This window comes from Corvus moneduloides, chromosome 4, assembly GCF_009650955.1.
Source record: "Corvus moneduloides isolate bCorMon1 chromosome 4, bCorMon1.pri, whole genome shotgun sequence".
In the NCBI taxonomy this organism is placed as follows: domain Eukaryota; kingdom Metazoa; phylum Chordata; class Aves; order Passeriformes; family Corvidae; genus Corvus; species Corvus moneduloides.
The window spans coordinates 24,844,904-24,860,279 of NC_045479.1; positions in this window are offsets into that span (position 1 = coordinate 24,844,904).

Genomic DNA, 15,376 nt, shown 5'->3' on the forward strand with positions numbered 1-15,376 from the left:
GCCTGAAGGTTTTCCCAGAGAGGACACAAATGTGATGCCAATGGATTGGCTGCCATGCCCTGCCTCCTGTAGCCATCCATGTCCCCCCATACAGCTGCAGGGCTGCCAGGGAGGAGGGGTCCCGCAGACGGTGCCGCTCCCTCGTGGCATTGCCCACACCAGCACTTGGTGTGCCCTGTGATCCACATGGCCAGGATGGGGAAGAGTTGACCGGGTTAAGGTGTCTCTGAAAGGAGCAGGCTGAAATTTGATTGCCTGTGAAGCCAGCAAATTTCCTCACTGGCTGAGGCTCTGGCCACAGCAGGCAGTACCTTCCCTAGAGCCAGCAAGAGGCTGGAGGGTCTCCAAGACTGGGGAAAACTCATTGTCTGTTGGGGAGACAAGGAGACTTTACTGGAAAAATTGAGGTGCACAAGGGCTCAGAGGGAGAAAGGGACTCTGGAGGGCTGGCTGGAAGTGGTGCTCACAGGACTGGCCAGCTGCCAGCAGTGGCTGAAGCTACACAGAGCATTTCAGGCTTAAGAGGTCAAGGGAAAATTGTCAGGGAGCCTAAGAGCAGGGATGGGCAGCGACTATTCAAAGCCCAGTCTGAAGCTCATAGGAAGGTGAGTTTAGGAGCAGAAGGAATTTAGGTGACCCTCGGCAGCTACCCCAAGTCATACACTTCCCATCTTCACCATGAGCAGGCGCCCAGAGCTGGTTTTGGTGCTGACTCAGCCACTTTGCTCCAAACAGGAAAGTAAGAAATGTGTTTATGTCTTCCTCAAGAGGAAAATAAAACAAAATAAGAGCAAAAGCCTCCACTCGGGATTACGGGAAGGAAAGATGGGCAACAGGAAACACTATTTCCACTGCTGGGAAATGCAATTGTTATGTCAACCAGCTGCTGTTGGCAGTCCCACATGGCATGATAAATGGAATTGGGCTTGGTGTAGAAGCCAGCTGGCCTGCACCAGACAAATCTTTATGGGAAGAGATGAAAGCTTGAGGAACCATTTGTCCATACCCAAATGTGGGTGGCTTTGGAGAACCTCAGCTATCAGTGACCCAAGTTTGCTGTGGGGTGGATGCTGTGAGCCACCAGCACTCCGAACCCACCCACATGGTTTGCCCTTGAGGACAGCAAGAGATTTCAAGGGAAACCTTTTCCTTTCAAGGGTGACCTCTTCCTTTCACGCAATGCAAAACCAACGTCCTGTTCAGCTCAGTCTGAGATACAGTGAGGGAGTAAAAAAAAAAAGAAAGCAAATGAGCTGAAAGAGGTGAGTGTCCCAAAACCCCTTGGCGTGCTCTTGCACCCACTGGGAGTTTCCTGTCACCTGACGCAAATGAAGAAAAGCCACTGAGAAACCACATGGACCCCCTGAACCACATCTGAGCCAGCTACGTGCCTGGTGGAAGCACTGCCTCGTTCACCTCTGCCGGTGACAGAGGGCTGAAAATCCCAGTGGGCAGCTTTGCTCAAAAATAGATGTCATAAACACATTGGCTGTGACATTTTGTACCAGAAATAGTGTGGCCAGCAGGACCGGTGCAGCGATCATCCCCCCATATTCAGCCCTGTTGAGGCTGCACCTCAAATCCTGTGTTCAGTTTTGGACTCCTCACTACAGTAAAGGCACTGAGGGGCTGGAGCATGTCCATAGAAGGGCAATGGTGAAGGCTCTGGAACACAAATCTTATGGGGACCAGTTGAAGGACCTGGGTTTGTTTAGCCTGGAGAAAAGGAAGCTCAGGGGAAACCTTATCACTCTCTAAACTACCTGACAGGAGGTTGCAGCAAGGTGAGAGTCAGCCTCTTCTCCCAGGTAACAAGAGACAGGACAAGCAACAGTGGCTTCAAGTTGTGCCAGAGGAGGTTTTGACTGGATATTCATAAAAATTTCTTCACCAAAATGGTTGTCTAGCAGTTGGACAGGCAGTCCAGGGAAGTAGTGAAGTCACCATCCCTGGATGTACTTAAAAGATGTGAAGGTATGGTACTTGAGGACATGGTTTAGTGGTGGACTTGGCAGTGCTGGGTTAAAAATTGGACTCAATAATCTAAAGGTGTTTTCCAGCATAAATGATTCTATGAGTCCATGATACTGTTCTATCTTTGTAGCCCAGAGAATAGGTAGATGGTGACTCCCCTGTTGCAGTGAAGGGCAGCTCTGCAGGACAAAGTGCTGATTTCTGTATCCCAAAGAACCTCTGAAGAAGCCAAAACTGCAAGTTCTGTTGCAAAAGTAACCTTAAATAGTACCACCCTTGCAGGGACCTCACACACTGTCTGAGGGGAGGCTTACGTGCTTGCTTACGTTTTAGAAAAGCAGTCTTTTCAGACAGGTGAACAACCACCTTTCCCTTCAGTTTTAAATAGATTTTCTTAATAAAATTATGAGTTTGTCACTATTTTGGAAGCTAGTCAGACCATTTGACTGCTCAAAATTGGATGTGAAGAACTCTCTGATGCATTGAAAGCAAATATGTCAAGCAGAGTGGCTTGAGAGCTGAAATAGCAACTTAGCCCCTTTCTGAAGGCTGGTGACAGTATCTGATGCAGTGGTGACAATGTGCCTTTAAAATACAGAGGACAATTATTGTGTCCTTCTGCCCACACCTCTGTTTGCCAGCCTTCCCACCCAGCCCTTCCCACGAGACAAGGGAAAGGCAAAGCCTGCAGCAATTGATTTAATTGGCTTCACTGCCCTGTAATTTTTATCCTCTGCTGTACAGCTGGCATTTTGTTTACACACTCCTGTATTCAATACAAATTAATGATGTTTAAAAGGGACAGGAATATTGCTCTCAGATGTACTAGATCTTGACCCTCCCCATAAACTCTAATTTCCACAGATTAAGTTGTTTAGAAATCTGTGGATGCAACTAGTAACAGCCAAAGGGCAGGAGTATTTGAGCAAAGAACAAAAGGAAAATTCTCTGTGAAACAACCTTCAATTTTATTGTTAAAAAGATGATTTAAACAAATATATTCAACTTCATCACTGAAGTAATGGCTAAAATTACCAATAAATAAAATAAAGCACCCTAACAAACTCTCTCTGCTATTGTCTAGCTGCTCCAAGGAGGTTTTGTGGTCCTGTGGCAGCTGCCCCAGTACAGCAGAAAAAATAAACTGGTTTTGGCCAGCAGGTCCCCTCCAGCACCCTGGCCCATAGCTGCTCCCAGAGGAGCTGAGGGAGTAGAGAGGAGGCAAAGGAGCAGCAGCTTGGCCCCTGGAGCACCTCGACCACCCCAGTCCTGGAGAAAAGAAGGTTCTGAGGAAACCTTATTGCAGCCTTTCAGCACTTGAAGTGAGCCTTGAATAAGATGAGGACAAACTCTTTATCAGGGCCTGTTGCAATTGAACAAGGGATAACTGAAGGACAACCAACTTAGATTAGGTATAAGGAAGAAGTTTTTTACAATGAGGGTGGTGAAACACTGGAACAGGTTGCCCAGAGAGGTGGTAGAAGCCCCATCCCTGGAAGCATTCAAGGTCAGGCTGGATGGGACTGAGCAAACTGGTGCAGTTGAAGACATCTCTGCTCATTGCAGGGAGGTTGAACTACATGGTTTTTAAAGGTCCCTTCCAACCTAAACCATCCATGATTCTATGATTTGAGCATCCCAGAGATTTTGGGAACTCACAGAGAAATCACAGTGCGGTACTCACTTCCTGCAGGACCCCTAAGCAGGAACAGGTCCCAACACAGAGGCAGACACAGCTGGCACTGCAGCCTGAGTTCCTGGCAAAACAGCTGAATCAGCACAAAATTAGCTGAGGGAGAGAAAATGAGGGAGTAGAAAACAAAGGGGAGATGAATGAGAAGAGCAGGAGAGAATCAATCCCTGCCACAGGTCCCTGCAGCACCTCCTCTGAAGGGCTCTGTAGGCTCTCGCCCACCCATACTCAGGTGTGTACTCACAATGGAAAGTGATACGTTCTACAAAAACGTGACTTCGTTTCCTTCTCTCCTGTCACCCACTCTCGGCCCGGTGCCTTCCTCACCAACAGCTTTTGTGCTCTAAGGATGTCTGACACCTGCTGAAACAGAGCTGGACTGTTCTTTAAGCACATCCCTCTCGCTGGCTGCAGGGCTGCTGGCACACTGAGGGGGTGCAGCTGCCAATTGCCCAAGAGATCAAAATTTCAGCACAAAGCAGAATTAGTAGGAAGGTGGGTTGGGATGGAGGCAGGAGGAAGCAAAGCCATATGGGTGTGAAATGCTGGAGGCGGTGAGTGACGGTGAGGATGGGTGAAGAGGGCTTTTGTTATGAAGCACAACTGAAAAAGAGGGGGGCACCTCTCCCTGAACACCAGAGCCCGGAACAAGGAGCCCATCCATTTGCACCTGTAACCCATCCGCACTTTTCTGGGCCACCGGTGGACGTGCATGTCCATGGGTGTCACATTCCAAACCTGAAAATAACCGGTGCCGCTGGGCTCAGCTGAGGGAGCAGCCAGCCAGTGAGGAACACCATAGGCGAGGGGCACGAGGCTGTGGAGCACAGAGGAACTGGGAATTGATGACAACTACACAGGCATGAGGTGGACAGAAAGTCTGCCAGGAGCAAGGTCAGGAAGGGAAAGGAAGGGAAGGATACTCACTCAAGATTCCAGTGCAGTGTTTTTGAGGTCTGTTCACAAAGCTGCTCTGGAAGGCTGGGATGCTACTGGACCAGTGCACAGGAAGGAAATGATGATGATGATGGTGACCTCTGCAGGGCCTCTGGGGTGAGAGGCAGGACCTGGCAGGTCATGGCAGCAGCAGACAGGCTGTGGTACAAGCAGGGGACAGAAATGGCAGCAAGTTTCACCACAGATTATCTGCCTGCTCACCTTCAAGGCAGCACAGTGTGCCACTTCTACCCAGCCCTTGTCTTCTGGGAGGTTCCCAGCTGGGATGAAATGCAAGGCTGTGGCTCAGCCTGACACTCATCCCTGCCTCTGCAGGAGAGGGTGTCACTGCTAATTTTTTGATGGTGGCATTAGACGTTGGTCTCCAGAAAGGCTGCTTTGGTTGCCTTCCACTTCTTTTAGTTTTCTGCATGTTTGAATGTTTCCAGGAAGGTTTAGGCTGGCTTGGTTTGGGGTTTTTTTTTTTCATTTTGGGGGCTGTTTGGTCTTCTTTCTTTTTAAACTTGGGTAAAGAAAGTATGAGCTGTGAAAAGAAAGGCCCTAAAAAAAGCAGATGTATCGGCAGCAGAAGAGCCTCTGGCTCTCCCTGCTGTGAGGTTTTCAGCCCCTCCTGGACACATCTGCCTGTGAGAGAGCTGACAAGAATTAAAGAATAACACGACTTAACCTGAACAGCACACGTGGGCTCGCCTGTTCCTGCAATTACACACTCAGGAAATTAATTTTGATAACTGCTCCTGAATACCTTCCTGTGCAAACAAAACTTGGCTGAATTTCTTTCCTCTTCTATCACTAGGGAATCTCAAAGGGAATACTGAGAGGCCCTGAAAGTGTATTATGAAACCACCATGAGGTGCAGGAACCTTCACATAAGGAAGAAGTGGATCCGTGCCCATCCCAGCCAGGAACACCAGAAACTGGTCTGTCTGGACATGCTTTGGCTCACAGGGATGCAGTGGCAGCTTCTCCCACTCTGCCTTGGTGAAGTGGTCTGGATTGTGAAGGAACGTGGAAATTGTATGTGTGTGACTCACCACAGTAATTCTGTGTTTCAAAACTGCTTAAACAACACAGCAGGGATTTTGTATCAGTGATGGACACACACTCTTTAATACGAGGATTTTTTGTATCACTGACCTACATATGCTGTCTGATACGAGATGTGTAGCTGCTGTCTGATTTCAACTCAGAGACCTGCCTGAGAATTAAATCAGAACAAGAGGTACTTGCCTTGAAAAATCAAGCCTGATCCCACAACTTTTCTCAATCAGCATCACAAATTGGAGCCAATCCAGTACATTTCACCAAACAGCCCAAATTTCACAAGACTAGCTCTCACTCCAGACAAGAACCCCAAGCTCTTTTGTGTTCTTACAGAAGAAGCCACAGATTTATTTTTCTTTTGTTTTCTGATGCACATGTGAAGTTTTAGAATTCAACCACTGACCCATGCTAAGAGTTTTCAGATGTTTCTGGCTGTGGCCCACCTTAGGGGCAAGGCTTGCCTGACAGCAGTGGAAGGAGGCAGGACAGATAACGATCCCCCTCCCTTCAGGTCAGGGAGCCACTCAACTCCCACCTGCAGGCAACCTGCTCCCTTGTACCACAGACTGCCCAGGTCACCTGCCCCAGCTTAGCCTGGGAGGAAGGGAAATGCATTCAATATCAGACATGAAACATCAATAGCGAGTGCAGGGTGGTGGCAAATGAAAACTGTCCATTAGCTGCTTGTGTGAGTGCTCAGAAGCCTGAACTTGTTCCCTGGCTGCACACAGTGGGGTCTTCCCTTTGCTATCCTTGGGAATATGCTCTCGCCTTGGGAAAAGCAGTAGGGAGCACTGCTGTTGCTGAGCTCTCCTGGGCCAAAGCCGCCCCTTGTTCCATCCCACTTGACTTATAAAAGATCCATCTAAATGATGCAGCTCCCTTGAGTGCTGTGACAGTCCAGATAAGGACAACCACAGGCAAAATGCCCAAATATTTTAGCTCCCAAGTTTTTGGGGTTTTTTTTATGAATCTACTATGAAAAAGGACAAAGGAAAAGACTACTCATTTTCTGTAAAACTACTAATTCTCTCCTGAAGAGAATTAGTTCATCCAGTTGACTCCCTTTCATCCCAACCTCACATCCAAAGCAGAGAGAAAAATTACACCCCTATTTTGCACACGTAACTCCAGCCATTGAGAATGAACCTGCTTTCCTACTATCTGTGTTTTCTCCCTTTTTCTGCCTAGTATCAATCCCAGCAAAGTGACACATGGGAAAGTAAACCAGGAACTTCACAACTGCTTTCCCTTGCAAAGTATTTAAAGTGTAAGGTTCCCACCTATTACCATGACAAGAAGGCACTTGTACAGTGAAGATAGAAAAAGGAAAGGAAGCCCTTCTTTCCTTTTCTGCTTGCATCTCTTTAAATGATCAACACCAGAGAGAACTATAACATAATGGTTTGATAGAGACAGTCCTCATTCCTGCCAGATCCTTTCTCAGTAGAAGAGCTAGGAGGAAGATCTCTAATATCTTCTGCATGACTAATGTGCCAAACTCACCATTCCAGGATTCCTCTACTGAAAACAATTGTGAGTTTAAACCATACTTGCATTTCTTACATGTTTTACCTATATTTCATAGTAGTGATCACTGAAATGACAGACAGAAAATACAAACACGCCATAAGATGCAGCACCACACAAAGGACAAACAGAAGGAGACCAGGAGGAAGGCAGCTTTCATATTCCCACGTTTTTTGGCTTCTCTTACCAGACTCCTTGCAAGACAGGGCAGGAATAAATCATTATCAGTGGCAACAGTGCTGGTACAGTGTAGCTTCCTATCCAGGAACAGCTGATTGCATCAAACAACTCAGCCTGGCTAATCAAGGCAGAAGTCAGAGGGGGAATTCCTGTGCTTATGACATCTCTGGGCAGAGTGTTGATGTTGAGGAGGTCTCCAAAAACATCCCCCACCAGCTGAGAGGTCTCAGCACACTTCCCCAGCCACAAGTTGCATTGCAGCCATGAGAAGAAAGATGTTAAACTTCTGTCCTGGGTTATTCAAAGCCTCTCCTGGTGATTTTCTAAGCACCTTCGCCTGTGGTTAGAAGAAATAGGAGGTGTGTTGGGTTCACATCTCTCATGGTGTGCTTAGTGAATGAGGGGATACTCTGCAGCTGTGTCTAGATTGGAGCAATGCATTGTATGTAAGCATCAAGCCGTAATCCCTCCTTGATCTTATGGAATCATAGAATTGTTTAGGTTGGAAAAGTCCAACCATTAACCCAGCACTGCCAAGGCCACCAATAAACAATGCCCCTAAGCACCACATGTACGTAGTTTTTGAACTCTTCCAGGGTTAGTGATTTCAACATTTCCCTGGGAAGTCTGTTCCAATACCTGAACACTCTTTCAGTGAAGAAAATTTTCCAGTATCAAATCTAAACATGCCCTGGTGCAACTTGAGGCCATTTCCTCTTGTCAGTTGCTACCTGGGAGAAGAGACTGATGCCCACCTGTATACAACCTCCTTTCAGGTAATTGTATTGTCAGTAGGGACTACCAGGGTAGACAGGGTGCTGAAAGCAAACCTGATCTGTAAGCTCTCCGAGACAGACCTTGTTTGGCTTATAACCTGCTCTGAACTTGATTTGGCCACATCTCTGCAAGATGATGGTGCTGTGTCAAGCAGTGACCACTTCAGAAGTCAGCATTGAGCCCGCTTACTTTTCCAGCTTAAAAACACGTCACATTCACATGGCATTTGCATTAACCCCAAAGCATTGAACAAGGAAATTACTTTCATAAAGGTCTCTCCTCACGAGAAGGGGGTCAGATGTTATCCCCATTTTACAGATCATGAGACAGAAAAACACAATTTGCTGTAAAATCGAGCACATGTTCCCTTTTCTAGTCAGCATGAGACACCTGGGAAAGGTGATCTGAACCACACTAAGACATCTGGAAGATCACAGAGCCCACACTGTTGAGGTTGGTGGCCCCCAGACCTTCTAGAGGAGCTACTTAGGGTCTCTTCACATGGAGCAAACTGCACTGTATGCCCTATGCTACATTTTGTAGAGACAGGTGGAGGCTGGACAATGCCTGCACCCACTAAATCACATGGCCCAGCTTGCACACAGCCACCAGTCAATGGTCCCAGTTAACGGAACCCATCATCCTCAGGCCGCAGGCCACAGCTTCACTTCTGCTTAGAGAGTGGCCAAGGGGCTCCAGGGTCCCTCAGCAGAGGGCTGCAGCCAGGAAACTGTAGAGAGCAATTCATCCCACCTGTGCTGAGAGATGGTCGGGAAGGAGAGGTAACCAGGAAGAGGTCCCCCCCATAGGAGAACTTTCTCTGGTGTGCCACAGCTGTCCCTCTGGAGCCAGTGCCTCTGCTCTTGAGGACAGCTGGCTGAGCAGAGTCTGGGGAGGCTCTGCCGCGGCGTCGCTGCTGCCATCCCCTGCCAAGGGCGGCTGGATGTCATTTTGTGTGGCATTGGAAAGCCGAGCTTCATGCTCAGGTGTCATATCATACATCACATTAGCTGCTCCAGCAGCTAGGAAGGGACAGTCAAGATTCATTAACGCTGTTTTAACATTAATTATGTTTGTAGAGCAGTGCTGCAAAGGAGCCTTTTGACAAGTGTGTCCTTCATCGGCTACATCATTTTTCCCTTCCTTTGCCTTCCAGAACCACACACTTCTTTCCATTAAGAGAAAATGACAGAGCATTACAATCTGTCAGGACAGAATAAAGCAGTTCAAGGTCATTGTGTTGTTCACTTAACAGACGACTTTTGACTTTTCCTCCCCATTTTTTCCTGTGTATATGTCTTGGGGTGACCTTATGATGCGTATCTCATATCGCTGCCTATGCCCAGAAATTAATTATTGGCCTTTCTATGCCTCTGAACTGAGCCAAATTTGGCCAAACCGGAACAGTATAGAATATTTTATCACTGCCCTGTGGAAACTAACCTGAATTCCTCTCTGAAAGCAACTGGAGAGGTAGCTGCCTGGGGCAGCTCTTGTTGCAAAGAGACAGTTCTCTTAACACAGTGCTTTGACGTCTTTGTCACATCAAACTGAGGAAGTCAGTGACTCCAGCCCCTCTACAAATCACACAGGCTTTCACAACTGAAAAAGTATATTTTCCACAGGGATGGGGCCCCATTCTGTCATTCACCTTTGACCTTCTAATGCAACTGGAAAGTAACTCCTCAGGAAAAAAAGAGGAGTATATATAGGCAGGAGGAGACCTGGTGGTGAAGTCGTAGCTGGGCAGAGGAAGGAATGCTCAAGGCTCAGGTCATTGGCAGGGACTCAGTTGCACAAACCAGAAAGCAGAGACTGAAATAATGAAATTTGGTGGCACCGTGAAATTATTTAGTGATATCTTTAAGCCAAGTGCTAGTAAGAAACACGGGCAAGATGCAAACAATCACACAGAGCAACATCTACTTCCGCAAGCCTAAGTAATTCATTTTGTCTCACAGAATCATGTCAAATCTATGAAATAAATATGATGATGGCAGGTTTTGGTGTTGGTGGCAGCAATATGGAAATACCATCCCACCACATCCCTGGAGTGGCCTGAATTCAGACAATCTTTTGCCACAATTACATTACAAATTCTTCCTTCCTGCAACTTAATTTTTCCATTTCATGTAACGCCATGGGTTTCACTCTCCCCTCTGAAATGTCTTGCACTGGAGCACACCACTTGGCTATTTCTTTTTCTTCCCACCAAACAGGCCCTCACTTTGATTCGACATGTTTTTCAAACTAGAGGGGTTTTTTTCCCCAGCAGCATTCAAGGCAATAAGCAGCACATTCAAATCATTAATGTTCTAACATGGCAACAAACAAAAATTTTGCCTGTATTGAAACAAAGGCTTGAGGTTCACCTAAGGTTTTAATTCACTGTAATGCAACAATGACACCAAGGAAAAAATTAACCTTGCCAATGTGTACAAGCAGCATTGGATGCACCCAGCATAGGCCAAAGGCAAGCACCCACAACCACCCAGCAAGGAAATACTACTTTTCTACACAGAATGGCACTGACCCTCTCCTCCTTCCCAGCTTCTCGTGTGCCCTCCCTCCAGGCTAAAGTTCCAAATCTCCCGATTGTAATTTGATTTCTTTTGGCTCACAGAAAGTCCCTGCTTGGGCTCCTGGCGGCAAGGGAGAGCGAGGCAGGGCAGCAGGGCTTGGCTGCCACCTCCTGGCGTCTGGCCGCCTTCTTCGCTGGACACACACCAAAGCCCACCGAAAACAGAACACACCAAAAATACAAATAATAACCGGCACTGCCCTCCGGCTCCTCGGGTTGAGCCCCTTCTAACTCCGCAGGAATCAAACAGACTTATCATGGAGAAGGGGAATGAGATAGGTTGCTGACTTTCAGGGTGCTGAGTTTCACAAATTATTACAGCTTTTATGTATACAGATATGCATATGTTTATAGGTTTAAATAATATGAAAGCTTGTGACGCACTACAGGAGCAGTTAATATCTTGCACACAGGACCTACAAGGCTTCCAGAGTCAAACTGCGTTTCTAAAAGGCCAGTCAAATAAAACACACCTCCTCAAAGGTGAGGTCAGTCTGCCCCTCTGTTACATTCCATGAATGTTTCTCCTTCAGCTTTAGAAAAAACTAAAGTAAAGTTTAGAAAAAACTTATATGTATTTGTTCCAGAGAAAAGCAACAAAGAAATAAATTTATTAGTTCTTTCTCCATTTCTTTGTCCTCTTCCCTGCTTATGAGGAAAAGAGAAATTTTTCCTATTTCATCTTCAAAACACTAAATGTATTCACTAAACACAGTATTTCAGCTTTCTTGGAACACTCTGCTTTATTCCTGATAAATACTTTGAGAGTTTTGAAAGCATCATATGAAATCTCCAACTTGTATCTTTCAAAATATTATGGAAAGAGTAAGATAAAAATTTGTCATGTGAAAAAAATACAAAACCCTCATACATTGCCTTCTGTAATTCTGGGAATTTCAAAACTAGAAAACTGTGGTGCCAAAGTATTCTTGATTCATGGCCACAAAGCAAGCCTAGGAGAAATAATTCAAAAGAAATGAAGACATTTGTTTTGTATGCAGCAGGTGACTCTGAGGCTTGGGACTCCATGGACATGTGCACGAGGAAAGATAATGAGAAAAATCCATCAAATTAGTTTTCTCACATCAAGCATTCCTGAAAGACAGCGCTTCATAAAACCTTTGCATCAACAAGTCACCATGACTCCTCAAGGACATTAAAAGAACAATGAACTTCCCAAAACAACAGGACAAAGGAAATTTTTTCTGCTCAAAACAGCAACTCTGGGCCTTGATGTGACATCACTCAGCTGAGACAATGAAACAATTAGGGGAGGCCCTATCATTGAATTCAGCCAGACATGCTGAAATCTTCTCTCCATCACAGATGAAGGCCAGAAAGGCCAAGCCAAGAATTGTAAACTGACAATTTTCAGCAAGGAATCCACAGCGAAGCCAGCCAAAGCCTGGCCAGCATTTGTCTCTAATTTGAAATAAATCCTATCGGGAAAAAACCCCAACCTCATCCTCCATATGTGGATGTAAGCGTACAGAAGAGATTAGCTGTTACTAAGAATAAGACCAATGTGCACTGTGACGACAGCTGGATAACAGGCACTAACAATTGCAACTCCCCCAGTGTGAACTGAGCAGTGGCTGAAGTCAGAAAAATGTATGGATAAACCCGGGCTGATCCCAGGCCCCTTCTGCATACATATCCCTGAGCCCAGCACGTGTGAATCAATCAGGTGTTTGGAATTAGAGATAAAGCTACAAATACAACATTGTGAAGAGTATTTTCCTGTGGTTAAAATCTGCTTCTCTGAGGTGCTATTCCCAGTGTCATCAGTGACTGTCTCACAATCTAGCATATTGCCACAGTTGGGAGACTTTCTAAATGGCTTAAGCAATTTTGGCAGCAAATCCCAATGAAAACACCAGCGACCTAGACACACATTATTTTCTTCAGCTGGTTTGAAAAGTCATAGGAAGTGACACAGCAAATGAAAAGTGCTGAGTAATGGGGTATTCTGCAAGAACCCCCCCCAACTATCCAGACCATTCTATCTCCAAAAGAATATACACCCAAGTTTTCAGCCAGGGATTGTAGAAATGAAGCCTCTCACCACTGGTACAGCTGAGATGGAGATGTGAACCGTGTAGTTGATTGCTGCTGCGATAGCACCCCCATGAGCCGGGCTCCACTGTGCAAGTGCTACGCCAGGATCTGTCCATGTGCTGGAGAATCTCCCACAGATAGATTCTGGCCTTGTTATAACTTCACATGTCCATTGCTGCAAGCTATGGGGAGTCTTGTCTTGCTGGGCTTTCTAATTTGGACCACCACCAAATTCCTGCTCTTCCCTGTCCTCCAGCTGCAGTAACTGCACTGGCACTTCTCTGACTGCAGAGGACAGAAACAAATCCATCTTTGCAGAAGCTTCTGCCCCTTACCTTAAAGTGGCTGTGCTGTGCTCCAGGCTGCTCTGACAGATTCACTACATTGCTACAAACAGCAGAGAAAACTGTTGTCAGCCAAATACAAAGGTGGAGAGATCTCTTTTTAGTTATTATTTTCCAGAAAGTTCTGGAGTTCATTTCTCTTAAACACAAAGCAAAGGAAAAATAAAGAAGTTAACATAACTCTGTAGCAGGCAGTGTATTGCATGGTGCAGCGCTAGCTCAGAAAAGCTCTTTTGCTGTTGTTCATTGAATCCTAAAGCTATCCTTTTTTATCTAGTGCTATCAAAACCTGTGAGCTATGAATATTATGTAAATTATATATGATGTTACACACTAGTGAAGTTTTACACTAGGTCAGCATCAACAGCCCTGTACAGACCATGCAGTCATACACAGCTTTATTTGTGCAAGAGATGAACCCGGCCCCTCTCTGTACCAGGAAAACTTGCTTTGAAGAGGGATCTTTAGCCCACATGGACCATCAGACCATGCCCTAAAACCTCTCTGTTTCTGCTGTGAAAGACTACAAAAGGCAGAGGGAGGTTTATAATGCTCACAAAATACCCTTTGCAGACACAGAGTTCAGCTTTTTAGATTAGGTGATTAAACAATTACATAAAAACAACTGGTTTAATACCCATCTTCCTCATCACATCCATCCTCATTCTTCTTTAATTTAAATCATATTGATTAAAAAAAAAAAAAGAAGACATAAACCCCAACAATGGGCATAAACACTATGGGCCTCCCATATAGCTCCCTCTCTCCCACAGCCCTGTGCTCTCCCTACCCCGTGCTCATCAGCTGAGAAATGTTTTTGATATGTGGTGTAAAAATAATTCCATCGATGGCAGTGAATACCTTTTTCAACAGATGACTGTGCAAGGAATATCCCAGTTGTGAAAGCTCACCTGTTTTTTCCTCTAAATGGACTGTGTTTACCTGCCTTTACTACAAAAGTCCAGCAAGAAGCAGGGTCAGTACTCCCCCTTTTCCTTCCTCAGCAGGTGAGCAGTAAGACGTGTAAGGAAGGATTAATCTGGACAAGAAGCTTTGCAGTGCAGCAGACTCTATTCCTCTTGGTCAGACCGGAGGTAAATCCTGTTTTTCCTCCCGCAAGGAGTATGCTCCAGCTCTCAGGTTTTAATAACTTTCTTCAGTGCAGCCAGAAAATCGTTTCATGGAGAGACTCTTCCAGCAAAGTACAGCCAGCTCTGGCAGCAAATACTGTTATTTAGCAGCACTCAGCAATTCAACATTACATAAGACAAAAAGAACATGTTATACCCTATCACTTGTCATCCTCCTAACTGAGGCTTACTGAACAGCATTTCTGTTGTAAGATATATATATCCACAAGATATATACATATATATATATAGATATATAGAGATATATATATATATGAGATGTATATATATACATGAATAACATTAACCAATGAGCTAAAATGTGTTAAATACTGCCCTACTATACAGGCAAGCAACCCATAATTGCAAGAAACATCATTTGGAATACAAATTGGAGCAGAATTCATCCCAAACATCACAGATTCCTGAAAAGCCACTTGCTTTGCAATCTCTAAGATGCCACAGGGGCTTCCTACTTTCAGTCAAAGTGTGGGGTGGAAAGAGAAAGAACAGCACAGGATTAAATTTAAATCTCCTAAATTGAGCCAAGGACAGAATTATCCATGACGGAACTCGGCTAAGACAGACGATCCTCTCTGTTGCTGTCTTTTGTAATCATCTTTCCTTTCTCTCTTCTCTTGAAAATAGTATTAAAAATACAGGGAGAAGATCTGTTTTTCACATGAGAATGAAAATATTTTCTGTTAAGTTCTCTAGAAGTGAATTTACACAATTTTTGGATGGCACACACAGTTACTACTGACTGCACAGCAGAAGTGCAGTGCACTGGCAACCCAGGCTGTCACTGCAGGTACTTGTGCCTAGAGCTGCTTCTGCCACACCACCTCATACTCTGCCTCCATGTTCCATTTCCAGCTTCAACTGCCATAACCATGTCCATTAGGAGCCACTTGTGTCTAAAAGAACACTTGTATGTTTTGTGCTGTTTGACAGGAACTGTGCCATTAGTTCTCCTACAACTATTTTTCTCCAGTGAAATGACCAATCTACAGAGCCTGATTAGCTGGATCACGTCTTTACACCATCCCCTGAAGCTGCCATTTGCTTGTGACGAGGACAGCAGGAAATAACAATTTATGTAGATATA